Source organism: Ranitomeya variabilis, chromosome 1, assembly GCF_051348905.1.
Source record: "Ranitomeya variabilis isolate aRanVar5 chromosome 1, aRanVar5.hap1, whole genome shotgun sequence".
In the NCBI taxonomy this organism is placed as follows: domain Eukaryota; kingdom Metazoa; phylum Chordata; class Amphibia; order Anura; family Dendrobatidae; genus Ranitomeya; species Ranitomeya variabilis.
The window spans coordinates 435363259-435380156 of NC_135232.1; positions in this window are offsets into that span (position 1 = coordinate 435363259).

Consider the following 16898-nt stretch of genomic DNA (forward strand, 5'->3'; position numbering starts at 1 on the left):
TGGTTGACTGAGACCAGAGAGGAGATGTAGGGTGGTGCTGAGCCACGGAGTGCTTTGTGGATGAGGGTAGTAGTTTTGTACTGGATTCTGCAGTGGATGGGTAGCCAATGTAATGACTGGCACAAGGTAGAGGCATCGGTGTAACGGTTGGTGAGGAATATGATTCTGGCAGCAGCATTCAGGACAGATTGGAGCAGGGAGAGTTTGGTAAGAGGGAGGCCGAATTAGTAGAGAGTTACAATAGTCCAGACGAGAATGAATAAGTGAGACAGTAAGAGTTTTTGCAGAGTCGAAAGTAAGAAAAGGGCGAATTCTAGAAATGTTTTTGAGATGCAGATAAGAAGAGCGAGCCAGTGATCGGATGTGGGGGGTGAATGAAAGCTCGGAATCAAGGATGACCCCAAGGCAGCGGGCATGTTGCTTTGGAGTAATGGTGGAACCACACACGGAGATGGCAATGTCAGGCAAAGGTAGGTTAGTAGAGGGAGAGAACACGAGGAGTTCAGTTTTTGACAGGTTCAGTTTCAGATAGAGGGAGGACATGATGTTAGAGACAGTGGTAAGACAATCACTGGTGTTTTCTAAAAAGGTCAGCGTGATAACAGGAGAAGAGGTGTATAATTGGGTGTCGTCAGCATAGAGATGGTACTGGAAACCAAATCTACTGATTGTTTGTCCAATAGGGGCAGTATATAAAGAGAAGAGGAGGGGACCTAGGACTGATCCTTGAGGAACCCCAACAGTAAGGTGAAGGTGAGAGGAGGAGGAACCAGCAAAACATACAGTGAAGGATCGGTCAGAGAGATAGGAGGAGAATCAAGAGAGAACGGTGTCCTTGAGGCCGATGGAGCGGAGCATAGTGAGGAGGAGCTGATGATCCACAGTGCCGAATGCTGCGGAGAGATCCAAGAGAATTAGCATGGAGTAGTGACCATTAGATTTAGCTGTTAGTAGGTCATTAGAGACTTTAGTGAGGGCAGTTTCAGTAGAGTGTAAAGAGCGGAAGCCAGACTGAAGAGGGTCGAGAAGAGAGTTATCTGAGAGATAGCGGGTAAGACGGGAGTGGACCAGGCATTCGAGGAGTTTAGAGATGAAGGGAAGATTAGAGACAGGTCTATAATTAGCGGTACAATTTTGGTCGAGGGAGGGTTTTTTAAGTAATGGATGTATGATGGCATGCTTAAATGAGGAGGGAAAAATACCGGAAGTGAGGGAAAGGTTGAATACTTTTGTTAGGTGAGAGGTGACAGCCGGGGAAAGGGACTGGAGGAGGTGTTACAGAATGGGGTCACTGGTGCAAGTGGTCGGGCGAGAAGATGCAAGGAGCCTGCTTACTTCTTCTGTAACTGGTTCAAAGTCAGAGAGTGAACTAGATGCAGTGGGGGAGGGAGAACAGTGCATGGTATGAAGAGATTGGGAGATGATTTCCTGTCGAATGTGGTCAATTTTTTCTTTGAAGTAATTGGCCAGATCATCAGCGTGGAGATCTGTGGTTGGGGCCTGCTCTCTTGGGTTGAGTAGGGACTGGAAAGTGTCAAAGAGACGTTTAGGGTTATTTGACAGTGAGGTGATGAGGGTGTTGAAATAGGTTTGTTTGGAGAGGTGAAGGGCAGAGTTGTATGTTTTTAGCATGAACTTATAATGGATGAAATCTTTGGGTTGATTAGATTTTCTCCACAGACGTTCGGCGCACCTGGAGCACCGCTGCAGGAAACGTGTTTGCAGCGTGTGCCACGGTTGTCGCCGTCTGTGCCGAGTTGTTCTATGTATAGGAGGTGCATCTTCATCCAGGGCACTTTGCAGGGTTTCATTGGAATGATTAATGGGTAAGTGTGGTATCTGTGAAAAAACTGAATAGACTGCGTACATGTAAACTCGGAGTCTGAATGAGACCTTAAGGTAACATCCTTGCTAAGGTTCCATACAATGCTAAAATAAATAAAGGGAACACTAAAATACCATATCCTAGATATCACTGAATGAAATATTCCAGTTGAAAGTCTTTATTAGTTACATAGTGGAATGTGTTGAGAACAAAACATAAAAATCATCAATGTAAATCAAAATTAACATACCATGGAGGTCTGGATATGGAATGATACTTAAAATCAAAGTGGAAAATCAAATTACAGGCTGATCCAAATTTCAGTGGAAATGCCGCAAGACAAGGAAAGGATACTCAGTAATGTATGTGGCCTCCACGTGCCTGCATGAGCTCCCTACAATGCTTTGGAAAATCCCGTTACCAATAAGTAAGATTTTTCCCATAATAGAACCACTTGAGGATTTATAAAAAAAAAAAAAAGATCCACCTTATTTAGGGATCACCGCTTGTAACACCTTTCTCCCAAATGATAGATCAGCAGAGAAAGACAGATGAAGTTGATATTGTTTATAGAAGGTGGAAGGAGAGGACCATGTTGCTGCCTTACATATCCAGTTGATAGAGACTTCTGCCTTCTCTGCCCTGGAGGTCACTACAGCCCAAGAAGAATGAGCCTTCAAGTTCTCTGGAACTGACACATTACTAGAGGAAAAGGCTAACCTAATGGCCTCCCTAATTCCTCTAGATAGGGTACCCCTTGTCACCTTAAGGCCTTTCCTAACCGCCTGGAAAGAAACAAAGCCTCACTCTTCCTCCACTGTTTTGTCACAGCCATGTACTTCATCAGGGCCCGTCTAATTATTATTATTTATTTATTTACAGCACCATTGATTCCATGGTGCTGTACATGAGAAAGGGTTACATACAAATCACAGATATCACTTACAGTAAGCAAACTAACAATTATAGACTGATACAGAGGGGCGAGGACCCTGCCCTTGCTGGCTTACATTCTACAGGATGTTGGGGAAGGAGACAATAGGCTGAGGGTTGCAGAAGTTTCAGTAGTGGTGAGGAGGTGGCAGGGTTAGTGCAGGCTGTAGGCTTTCCTGAAGAGGTGGGTTTTCAGGTTCTGTCTGAAGGATCCGAATGTAGTTGAAAGTCGGACGTTTTAGGGTAAAGAATTCCAGAGAATGGGGGATATTTGGGAGAAGTCTTGGAAGCGGTTGGGTGAGGAGCGAATAAATGTGTAGGAGAGAAGGAGGTCTTGGGAGGACTGGAGATTATGTGAGCAGTGGGGATGTTGAAATCACCCATCATGATGGTGGGAAAGTCCTCAGACAGAAAGTGAAGAAGCCAGGTGGAGAATTGGTCAATAAAGACAGTGGCCGGAGGTAGGTATATGATGGCCACTTGGAGGGAGAGTAGATGCGGACTTCAAAAGAGGGGAGGATAAGGGAGGGTAGAGGTGGGATTGGGTTAAAGGTGCAGTTTGAAGAAAGGATAAGACCCACTCCTCCACCATGTCTGTTTCAGGGGCGTGGGTGAAGTGGAGGCGGCCGTAACACAGCGCAGCAGGGGAGGCAGTGTCAGAGGGTGTTAGCCATGTTTCTGTGAGGCCAAAGAAGGCAAGTTTGTGAGAGAGAAAAAGGTCATGAATGACATGAAGCTTATTGCAGATGGGCATTCCAGAGTGCTCCGGATATAGGGAGCAGGGGAGTGGGCATCAGGGGCACGGGTTTTATGTTGGAAAGATTGCGGTAGTTCATATTAGATAGGGAGCTGTAGAAGGGGGTAGTAATGGGAGTTATGAGCTGTGGGGGTCCAGGGTTGGGGGATATGTCGCCAGCAGTGAGGAGAAGCAGAGAAAGGGAGAGCAGGTGGGAGAAGGAAAGTGGCCGGCTTGTTTTATTAGGACAGATTTGAGGTTGAGAAGCAGGTCAGCAGAGGAGGACAGGTGGGGAGGAAAGAGGGAAGGAGAGATGATTATTTGGTTAGAAGGTGCTGGGGTTTGTGGATAGCGAAGGAGAAAGGGGATTATTGGCGCAAACACTATAAGGGCATATGTAAACATGGTGAAGGAGGAGTAAGATGGGTTAACAGAAAAGCTAGATCCAAGTAATAGGAAGTGTTTACTCTGCAGACATACCCAAAAGAGACAGATACATAGAGTGGGGTCCTGACTCCTGCTGTGACTAACTGCCGTTGAAATAACTGTGGTGTCTTGATGCTTAGGCTACTTTCACACTAGCGTCGTTTTGCATACGTCATTTAGGAGAAAAACGCATCCTGCAAAGTTGTCTGCAGGATGCGTTTTTTCCCCATAGACTTACATTAGCGACGCATTGCGACGTATGGCCACACGTCGCATCCGTCGTGCGACGGATGCGTCGTGTTTTGGCGGACTGTCGGCACAAAAAACGTTACATGTAACTTTTTTTGTGCGTCGTGTCCGCCATTTCTGACCACGCATGCGTGGCCGGAACTCTGCCCCCTCCTCCCCGGACATTACAATGGGGCAGCAGATGTGTTGAAAAACTGTATCCACTGCCCCCGTTGTGCTACTTAACACACTGTCCATCGGGCCTTAGCTGCCGTAATGCTTTGTTGCAGGGGTGCGCGTGCCTGACCCCACACGCATGCACCCCTTAAGATGCTACTAAATTTATAGGATTGAGTAATATCTAGTGTGTGAAGCCGCTGCTCCTTTGTATCTTTAGAACTATTAATATCCGATGTCATCGCGATGGGCCAATCGTTGCCATGGTGGGCCAATCGTTGCCATGGTGACCCAATGTTGACACGACGACATCCAGGATACCAGAGCTAGCAAGCTTGCTTACAACGTGCTCAGAGCATGGTGTGGCAAGTTTGTCTTTCAGTGCAGTGCTGACCGTTTGTAAAGCATAGGAATGCTCGTGCATTCCCATGCTTTACAAGTAGACTGCAAAAAAGTGAAAATCCCATAGTGGGACAAAGTAAAAAAAAAAAAAAAAAAAGTGAAAATTTAAAAGATATAAATGAGGTATTGCTGTAATTTCACTGACCCATAGAATAAAGCTGTCTTATCAATTTTACCACATGCGAACGGTTTACAAAAAACAGTCCCTGAATTGCTGATTTTGTTCATTCTACCTCCCAAAAATCAGAATAGGAAGCAATAAAAAAAAAGTCATGAGCCTGAAAACGAAGCCAATAAAAATGTGAACTCGTCCCACAAAAAAAAAAAAAAAAAAAAAAGAAGCTGTCGCATAACACTGTCGGCCAAACCATGGGAAAATTATATCTACTAAATATGACGAGGCAATAACTAGTTTTCCCAATAAAAAGCGTCTTTTAGTGTGTGGCAGCAGCCAAACATAAAAATCCGATATAAATCTGTTATCGCTGTAATCGCACCGACCCGAAGAATAAAGTCACCTAATCACTTATTCCGCACGAGAAACGGCGGTGTCTGCCTAATTTACAGGTGTGTCTCCAGAAGCTTGAGCTCTGCATTATGTACTGGTCACTTTAACATACTGGTCACTACAATGGCAGTTTGCAATTTTCACTCAACAACATCCCCTACTGCTTGTTGAAATACACCCATGGAGTCAAAATCATCACTACACCTGTAGATAAAGCAGTATAATATCCAAAATGGGGTCACTTGAGGGGGAATTCTGCTTTTCTAGGACTTGGGGGCTCTGTATATGGAGTCTACAAGCTATTCTAGGATAATCTGCGCTCCTTTCCTCTCGAATCTCCCCGTGTGGCTAAGCAGTACTGTACATCCATATAGAGTATATGGCATTTGTAAATTCTGCAGAAATTGTGGATCAAATTTTGGTGCCATTTTTACCCATTTCCCAGTATGAAAAAGTTTTGGGCTAACACAGTCTTGGTGGTAAAGGTGTAAGTTATTTTTTCTTCATTGCCCAATGGTACAAACAATTATGTTAGCAATTTACATTCAAAAAGTCAAATGGTGCTCAGTCCCTTCCGAGCCCTGCCATACGCCCAAAAATTCTCCCCCACATAAGGAGTAACATGCTCAGGAGAAAGTGCACAACAAATTGTGTGGTCAATTTTTTTTTCCTGCTATACCCTTTTGCAAGTAAAAAAAAAAAAAAAAAAAAATTGGGTTTATTTTCCCCCTCCACATTCTATTAATTCATGTGAAGCATGTGATGGGTTAATAAAACTTCTTGAATGTGTTTTGAGCATCTTGAGGGGCACAGTTTTTAGAATGGTGACACTTTGGAGCATTTTGTCTTACAGGCCCCTCAAAATGTGATCCACAAATAAATTAAAAAAAAGTTCCGTAAAAAAAAAGAGAAATCGCTGATCAACTTTTAGCCTTTCTAACTTCATAAATTTTGTTACCGTATAGGGGTTGTCCACTACTTTCAATTAACCCCCCAATGTATCCCCCCGTGGCCCCTGATGACTTGTGCAAATACCTTCAGTTGCCGTTTTCGCCTGTGAGCGGCGCTATAGCGGCGGCTGAGTCCGGGTCACGTGATCCCCAGGCTGCAGCCACCACTTATTTCCGCCGACGTCACGTCAATTTCCAGACTCTGGAAATTGACGTGACGTCAGCAGCAGGCGTGTCCCAGCCGCACAGTCAGAGCAGTCACTCATCAAGAGTGACTGGGCTGTGGGCGGGGCTGGGGGCTCTGCCGGCGCCGGTATGTGCGTGCGGGCACCGGGGCTCTGTGTGCCGGTGCGGGAGCTCTGTGTGCCGGCGCCGGTATGTGCGTGCCGGCGCCGGTGTCTGCGTGCTGGTGCGGGGGCTCTGTGTGCCGGCGCCGGTATGTGCTGGGTCTGCTGGGGGGGGTGGTCTTTGGGGTATGTGTGTGTGTGTCTCTCTCTCTGTGTGCAGGCATTGTCCAATGGGACTACAAGTCCCATCGGGCTCTGCCTGCTACAGTGACAGTGAGTGACACATTAGCCAATGATGGGACAGTAGTAGTCCCATCATCCGGCTAATGTGTTGAATGTAAAAAAAAAAAAAAAAAGAAATGCACATATACAGTACATACATACAACACACACTATGTGACATGTAACAACATGCGACGTGACAACATGCAACATACGACATGCAATACCATGCGACAACATGCACCATGCGGCGACATGCACCATGCGACGACATGCGCCATGTGACGACATGCGCCATGCACCATGCGACGCCAATACGACATGTACCATGCGACAACATGCAACATGCGATGACATGCACCATGCGACGCCATGCGCCATGCGACGCCATGCACCATGCGACAACATGCACCATGCGACGACATGCGACATGCACCATGCGACGGCATGCACCATGCGACGACATGCGACATGCGCCATGCGACGACATGCACCATGTGAAGACATGCGCCATGCGACGACATGCGCCATGCGCCATGTACCATGCGACAACATGCGACATGCAACATATGACATGCACCATGCGACGACATGCACCATGTGACGACATGCGACATGCACCATGCGATGACATGCAACATGTGACATGCGACATGAAACATGCCACATACAGTACGTACATACATACAACATACATACAGTACATATAACAGAGTACATACCATCACTTGTCACTTTGATCCCCGAAGCCAGTGTCATCTGTAAAAAATATTTAAATAATAAACAACCAATATACTCCCTGATCCGCAGAAATCCAATTAAAACGAGTGTCCCTCGACGATCTCCCGTGGAGAGCAGGAGCATCTGCTGATGCGACTGCTCTCCAGGGGCTCCAGGAACACAATGATGGAAGGTATCCTTCCACAATGTATTCCTCACAATGTATTCCTACGCCCCTGTGAGAAAATAGTCCCTAGTCTCACTTTATGCCATTGCTGTTGAGAAATTTTCACAGGCAGCAATTGCTATAAAGTGAGATTTGTCCTTAGGTAACCTCTCAGTGATGCACTGCAGGAGCCATTGTCTCCTGTCAGTGTGTCACTGAGGGTCCTATAGAGCAGTCACATCACCCGATGTCACTGTTGTATAGGGGAGATCGTCGTGGGACACTCGTTATTAATTGGACTACGGCGGACAGGTAGTATACGGTTTATTATTTTACGTTTTTTGCAGGCTCTGAAATATGGTAAGTATGGTGAAATGAAGAATATTAAAATACTTTTTTCCTAATGTGTGCGTGTTTTATTAACCCTTTATTAATATTGGATTAGTAATGGATAGGCGTCTTATTGACGCCTCTCAGTTATTAACCCAGCTTAATGTCACCTTACAATAGCAAGGTGACATTAACCCCTTATTACCCCATATCCCACCGCTACACGGGAGTGGGAAGAGAGGGGCTAAGTGCCGGAATTGGCGCATCTTACAGATGCGCCATTTCCGGGGCAGCTGCGGACTGGTATTTGTAGCCGGGGGGGGGGGGGGGGACAATATCCATGGCCCCTCTCTAGGCTATGAATATCAGCCCACAGCTGTCTGCGTAGCCTTTCTGGCTATAAAATATAGGGGGACCCTACGTCATTTTTTTTGGGGGGGGTCCCCCTATTTTAATAGCCAGTAAAGGCTATGCAGACAGCTGCGGGCTAATATTCATAGCAGGCTACAAATATTGGCCCCCGGCCGTCGGCTTTCCCACTCTGGCGCAGAAAATTTCACGGGAGCCCATGCCGTTTTTTTTTTTTAACTGAAACATATTGTTCATTAAAACCTTTCTGACAGCTGACGGAATAGTACGTCAGCTGGCAGTATCCCCCACTTTGAGGTGGGCTTCGCGGTGAGCCCACTTCAAAGCCGCAACATGTCAGCTGTTTTCAATACAACAAAAAAAAATGTACTTGATCGCTAAACGGCATAGCGAGAAAAAAAAATCAAAAGCCAAAATTATGTTTTTTTTGGTCGCCGTGACATTGCATTAAAATGCAATAATGGGCGATCAAAAGAACGTATATCTGCACAAAAGTGGTATCATTAAAAACGTCAGCTCGGCGTGCAAAACATTAGCCCTCACCCGACCCGATATCTCAGAAAATATAGACGCTACGGGTATCGGAAAATGGCGCAATTATTTTATTTCTTTTTAGCAAAGTTTTGAAATTTTTTTTACTACTTAGATAAAAAATAACCTAGAGGTGTTTGGTGTCTATGAACTCGTAATGACCTGGAGAATCATAATGACAGGTCAGTTTTATGCTGTGTGCACACGTTGCAGATTTGGGTGCAGAATTGTCTGCACAAAATCTGCATCTCCTTGCAGAAAACGCAGCTGCGTTTTGGATGCATTTTTTTCACGTTTTTTTCATGTTTTTGCACGGTTTTGATGCAGGTTTTTTGTGTGGTTTTGATGCTGTTCTTGGTGCGGTTTTTGGTGTGGTTTTTGCGCGGTTTTGATTCAGTTTTTGCTGCAGTATTTGGTGCGTTTTTTTGCTTGGTTTTGATTCAGGTTTTTGATGCTTTTTTATGCAGTTTTTGGTGAAGATTTGATGCAGTATTTGGTGCAGTTTTGATGCAGTTTTTGGTGCTGTTATGATGCAGTTTTTGCGCGCTTATGATGCATTTTTTAATTTTTTTGGTGCGGTTTTTGCGTGTTTTTTGTGCGTTTTTGTATGCATTTTTGAAAGCTAAAGATGTATTATTGAACATTATTCAGTGATGTCATTTCTGTCCAACCTCCTCTTTTACATTTGTCCAACCCACACTCAATTACACACAGATAGATAGACATATAGATGATAGATGAAATGGATAGACAGAGCTACATATAGATAGATCTATAGATGCATACATCTATCTATTCCTATATCTATCTATAGATATATGTGGATAGATATATCTATTGATAGATGTATGGATAGTGTAGGGTGCGTGTCCACTGTCCGGATTACATCCAAATTAGCTGCAGATTGGATGCTGCGTACTTGTAGTCCCATTGGATGATCCCCGCACACACCCGAACAGTCCCACACACACCCGAACAGTCCCGCACAGCGTCACACACACCTGAACAGTCCCGCACACACCAAAACAGTCCCGCACACACCCGAACAGTCCCGCACACACCCGAACAGTCCCGCACAGCGCCACACACATCCAATCAGTCCCGCACACATCCGAACAGTCCCGCACACATCCGAACAGTCCCGCACAGCGCCGCACACATCCGAACAGCCCGCAGACCCAGCACACACATACACGCACACCGTCACTGCCCACATTCCGCCCACCAGGGCCGGACTGGCTATCGGGCACTTCTGGCAAATGCCAGAAGGGCCAGTGCCAGTCGTGGGCCGCTCGATCCGCCTCCCCCCGCCGCCGCCGACTCACCCCCCTGCCGTCGCATTTAACTATACCGGCGTCTATGACCACTGTGCGGGCTGTGCTGGATATACCACTGTGCGGGCTGTGCTGGATATACCACTGTGCGCGCTGTGCTGTATATACCACTGTGCGGGCTGTGCTGGATATACCACTGTGCGGGCTGTGCTGGATATACCACTGTGCGGACTGTGCTGGATATACCACTGTGCGGGCTGTGCTGGATATACCACTGTGCGGGCTGTGCTGGATATACCACTGTGCTGGATATACCACTGTGCGGGCTGTGCTGGATATACCACTGTGCGGGCTGTGCTGGATATACCACTGTGCTGGATATACCACTGTGCGGGCTGTGCTGGATATACCACTGTGCGGGCTGTGCTGGATATACCACTGTGCTGGATATACCACTGTGCGGGCTGTGCTGTATATACCACGTGCGGGCTGTGCTGGATATACCACTGTGCGGGCTGTGCTGGATATACCACTGTGCGGGCTCTGCTGGATATACCACTGTGCGGGCTCTGCTGGATATACCACTGTGCGGGCTCTGCTGGATATACCACTGTGCGGGCTGTGCTGGATATACCACTGGGCGGGCTGTGCTGGATATACCACTGTGCGGGCTGTGCTGGATATACCACTGTGCGGGCTGTGCTGTATCTACCACTGTGCGGGCTGTGCTGTATATACCACTGTGCGGGCTCTGCTGGATATACCACTGTGCGGGCTCTGCTGGATATACCACTGTGCGGGCTGTGCTGTATATACCACTGTGCGGGGCTGTGCTGGATATACCACTGTGCGGGCTCTGCTGGATATACCACTGTGCGGGGCTGTGCTGGATATACCACTGTGCGGGCTGTGCTGTATATACCACTGTGCGCGGCTGTGCTGGATATACCACTGTGCGGGCTGTGCTGGATATACCACTGTGCGGGGCTGTGCTGGATATACCACTGTGCGGGCTGTGCTGGATATACCACTGTGCGGGCTGTGCTGGATATACCACTGTGCGGGGCTGTGCTGGATATACCACTGTGCGGGCTGTGCTGGATATACCACTGTGCGGGGCTGTGCTGGATATACCACTGTGCGGGGCTGTGCTGGATATACCACTGTGCGGGGCTGTGCTGGATATACCACTGTGCGAGCTGTGCTGGATTTACCACTGTGCGAGCTGTGCTGGATATACCACTGTGCGGGCTGTGCTGGATATACCACTGTGCGGGGCTGTGCTGGATATACCACTGTGCGAGCTGTGCTGGATTTACCACTGTGCGAGCTGTGCTGGATATACCACTGTGCGGGCTCTGCTGGATATACCACTGTGCGGGCTGTACTGTATATACCACTGTGCGGGCTCTGCTGGATATACCACTGTGCGGGCTGTACTGTATATACCACTGTGCGGGCTCTGCTGGATATACCACTGTGCGGGCTGTACTGTATATACCACTGTGCGGGCTCTGCTGGATATACCACTGTGCGGGCTGTACTGTATATACCACTGTGCGGGCTCTGCTGGATATACCACTGTGCGGGGCTGTGCTGGATATACCACTGTGCGGGCTCTGCTGGATATACCACTGTGCGGGGCTGTGCTGTATATACCACTGTGCGGGCTCTGCTGGATATACCACTGTGCGGGCTGTACTGTATATACCACTGTGCGGGCTCTGCTGGATATACCACTGTGCGGGCTCTGCTGTATATACCACTGTGCGGGCTGTGCCGGATATACCACTGTGCGGGCTGTGCCGGATATACCACTGTGCGGGCTGTGCCGGATATACCACTGTGCGGGGCTGTGCCGGATATACCACTGTGCGGGGCTCTGCTGTATATACCACTGTGCGGGCTGTGCCGGATATACCACTGTGCGGGCTGTGCCGGATATACCACTGTGCGGGGCTCTGCTGGATATACCACTGTGCGGGGCTCTGCTGGATATACCACTGTGCGGGGCTCTGCTGGATATACCACTGTGCGGGGCTGTGCTGGATAGACCACTGTGCGGTTTGTGCTGGATAGACCACTGTGCGGTTTGTGCTCTATCTATTTGTTATCTATCTATCTATCTATCCATCTATCTGTGTGTAATGGAGTGTGGGTTGGACAAATGTAAATGAGGAGGTTGGACAGAAATGACATCACAAATCTTTTTGAAGATAAAGGGGGGAGAGGATGGAGGGGTTGGGGTGTGTTTTGGAGTGGGTGTGGTAGGTTCGTGCTTAGTAGCAGTGCAATGCATCATGGAACTTGTAGTATTAGAGCACAATAACTCAGGAGAAAGGATGTTGTCGATTAACCCCATGAGAGCTAGATCCAGCACTGAAAATGTGCTGCTACAGCATGATAAAAGGTAATATTGCTAAAATAAACACAGTGGATGTTTTCAGTGGCACATAATAGCAAGATTTATGAAAAAAAAGTTTATTGTAGTGGACAACTTCTTTAAGCTGATATTTTCAGGACATTTTTCGTGCTGAAAACACCCACCTTGGCTTATACATGAGTCACTGTCCAGAGAGCCAGCTAACAAAAGACATCCTACTCACCCTCCTCGCGCCGTCGCTGCATCTCCGTCCCAGCATCTCTTCCTGTGCTGAGTGGTCAGGTGGTACCGCTCACATTAAGGTAATGAATATGCAAGCATCTCCATTCCAATAGGCCTTAACGAGCTGTCCCACATGACCGCTCAGCAAAGGAGAGCTGCAGCACCAGGACAACGGAGATGCATTGACGGTGCGAGGAGGGTGAGGATGATGGGGGAGGGGGGGGGGTCTGTAAGGGGTGAGCCATGTGGGACAGGGAAAGCCATGCAAACAACAACAGGAGCCACACCAGAGTCAGACTGGAGCACCTTGGGCCCACCAGAGAAAAATCATTCTTGGGGCCCACTATGTAGCTGCATAGAAATAAATACAAGACCACCAATTGTGTGGTAAAAACCACACTAATATCAGGGAATGATATAAGGTAGTACATGTCTTAATTATGTAGCAGGGGTTGGGGTAGCCCCCCTCAAGGAATATAATGCAGCCCCCCCATAAGGTATAATGCAGCACACTCGTTAGTTAGCCCCCACACAATATATTGCAGCCCCCCACAGAATATAATGTAGCCCCCTCAAAGTATAACACATAGGATATAATGCAGCCCCCTCCACCATTGTCCTCATCACCACCTCCATCATTGCCTTCTCACCCACAACCCCCATCATTACCCATTCCACCTCCATCATTGCCCATTCCACCACCTCCATCATTGGCTCCTCCCGCACACCCCCCCATCATCCTTTCCATCACCTTCCCCTCCAACATTCCCATCACTGTTCTCTCCATCACCCACATCATTGCCTATCTCCTATACACATCACATACACAGGCAGACAGACACAGCAACACTCAACTATCTGCACGTTCCCCGTAGCACATCCAAGAGGCAGCACCTTCGGCGCTGGCAGCTTTCTCTCTGAAACAGCCACGCTGAATAATTATGTCATCCAGCCGCGCTGTGTCAGACAGAAAGCACAGGACAGCATCGGATACCTGCAGCTCCGCTTTGCTGTTAAGCTGCAGGAATTAGCTGCCCTACAGGGGCCCACCTCCAGGGCCCCAATGCAGCCGCTCCAGATTTACATGCGGGCAGTGTTTGCCTCAGCCTGCGGCTAACACTCCCCGCTATGTGAAATGAATACTCACTCCTTCACACCCATGGGGAAGCGTGAATATTCATTTCTCTTTAGCAGCGGGGACAAGCTCCTGTCTCCATCTGCTGCTCAGCTGACAACGGGTGGGCCAGTCACGTAGTACATTGCCCAGCCACGTATGTGACAGGTTAAAAAATAAACACATACTCACCTTCCGAGGGTACCCTTGTAGTTCTGTCGCCTCCTTCTGGCGCAGGCCCTGTGATGACGTCGCGGTCACATGACATGGGGGTGGGGTGGGGGGGGTAGTATGGAACGGGCGCCGGGCACTGACTGCAGGGAGGGACTATTCGGACTGTGGGAGCAGGTACCATCATCTTTTTAATCAGATGCAGCCAGTCTTCTAAAAAAGGCAAGAAAAGAAACCATGCATATAGGGCGCACACCCAAAAGAATACAAATTAAATAGCAAAATACAAAAATTGTTTATTGAGGAAAGAGACAAGTGCACAAGAATAAAAACATTCAAATGCAACTGACACACCACCGGTCCCATTGTAAATACTAATATACAGACGGCCCAAATACAAATAATAAACGACAAGGACAAAAACACACCACCAATATATTGCTGAGGCAAAACAATTCTTTTCAGTCAATATATAGGACTGACCTAAGATATGGGGGATGAAGCACCATACATCCTATGCCTATATAAGAATAGTGTAACTCCATACTTGAATGACCAACATATGATAATATATACATATAAACACATCGAGTCTGGGTGTCCCCAGACAACCCTATGATAAATAGAATGCTCTTATATAAATAGAAAAGCTAACAAGAGAAGATAGCTAACAGGTGGGCAAGAAGCGCCTGGGTACATACCGTAATCAACATAGAAGTAGGAGATATACGCTGACGCCTGCGCAGAGGTAAATAATCAAAAGTGAAAATGAAAGTACGTGCACAGCACATGTGCCTAGACATTGGGATGGTGTATGCGCACAACACACCACTCAGAATAAGACTTGTGTGACGTACGTAAGGCTGAATAAGCCCACAAGAAAGACCAAAAATGACGCATGCGCAGGGCACAGCACCATGATATGATACTAAGAGCACAGCATACAGCGCCATGGTGTAGCGCTGACAGAAAGGGAGGGGAGGTAGAAACAGTCAAACAGCGCCGATGATAGGGGATCCTTGCTTGGAAGTTAAAGGCCACAAATATAAAGTGCAGGGAAAGCTATAATACACCACAGGAAAAATCCATAATAAAGCGCAGGCACAAACAAAGGTAACTAGTTGGTGCCCAATCCCATTAAGCAAACAGAATAATATAACATACTTAACAATATTTTAATGATGGAATGGCAAATATATGTAAATAAATAAACATGTATATGAGTATTTACACCAAGACAGAACGTAAATATGTAGAATATACAATGTCCATGAAGAGGAGGAACAATATTGTTGTACGAGTCCCAAAAAAACACAAAAAAAAAAAAACTTGTGGTCCCTCTGTCTCTTCCATTATTTCCCAAATTGAAGTACAACAGTCCAGTAGAGTCATCCTAAGAAGCTTGTAAATAGTAATTCTTCATTGAGACTGGTGGGAGAGAGACTCCGTAGATTGAAAATCCACCGGGATTCAATTTGGAGCAACCGCTTCTTGTGGTTTCCTCCTCTGGTACTGGGAAAGATTTTCTGTAGACCAAAAAATGAGATCTGAGCAGAGGAGCCACCATGAACAGTTAAAAAATGCGAAGCAATTGGACACCACCCTGCCTTTTCTAATGTCAGTTGCTGCCAGATGTATTGTAGACAGGTGCTTCTGTGCCGTCTTCCTAAGTTCCTAGGAGGTCGGCCTACATACACCTTGTTACAGGGGCAGATGATAGCATAGACCACATTAGCCGTCCGACAATTGATGTACGATGTTAATCGGTATGATTTTGAATCCAGAGGATTAATAAAATGATCTCTGGTGACTGGAACATATTGACAGATGCTACATCCCCACAGGGGAACGACCCCCTAAGACGTATGCCACGATTCAAATTGGTGATAGGGCGTGAGAAATGGCTCCTAGTCAGGATTTCACCAAGGTTGGGAGCCCTCTTGGCCGTCAAGGCTGGGCGGGGGGGGGGGGGGGGGGGTGACCAAGGTAGAGGTTTGTGTATCAGTGGTAAGAATGTTTCTACCTCCCCCCCTTTCTGTCAGCGCTACACCATGGTGCTGTATGCTGTGCTCTTAGTATCATATCATGGTGCTGTGCCCTGCGCATGCATCATTTTTGGTCTCTTGTGGGCTTATTCAGCCTTACGTATGTCACACAAGTCTTATTCTGAGCGGTGTGTTGTGCGCATGCACCATCCCAATGTCTAGGCACATGTGCTGTGCGCGTACTTTCATTTTCACTTTTGATTATTTACCTCTGCGCAGGCGTCAGCGTATATCTCCTACTTCTATGTTGATTACGGTATGTACCCAGGCGCTTCTTGCCCACCTGTTAGAAAAGCTAACAAGAGAAGATAGCTATTTATATAAGAGCATTCTATTTATCATAGGGTTGTCTGGGGACACCCAGACTCGATGTGTTTATATGTATATATTATCATATGTTGGTCATTCAAGTATGGAGTTACACTATTCTTATATAGGCATAGGATGTATGGTGCTTCATCCCCCATATCTTAGGTCAGTCCTATATATTGACTGAAAAGAATAGTTTTGCCTCAGCAATATATTGGTGGTGTGTTTTTGTCCTTGTCGTTTATTATTTATATTTCGGCCATCTGTATATTAGTATTTACAATGGGACCGGTGGTGTGTCAGTTGCATTTTAATGTTTTTATTCTTGTGCACTTGTCTTTCTTCAATAAACGATCTTTGTATTTTGCCATTTAATTTGTATTCTTTTGGGTGTGTGCCCTATATGCATGGTTTCTTTTCTTGCCTTTTTTAGATTATCTTTTGGCTATGCATTGAGTGGCACCCCTTATTATATTCATTATTTGGAATATTATGTTTGCCCAGTTGTGGTGCTCCCTGGCCCCCTAAATTCTCCTCATGCAACCAGTCTTTAGCATAGTCAAAGCTGGA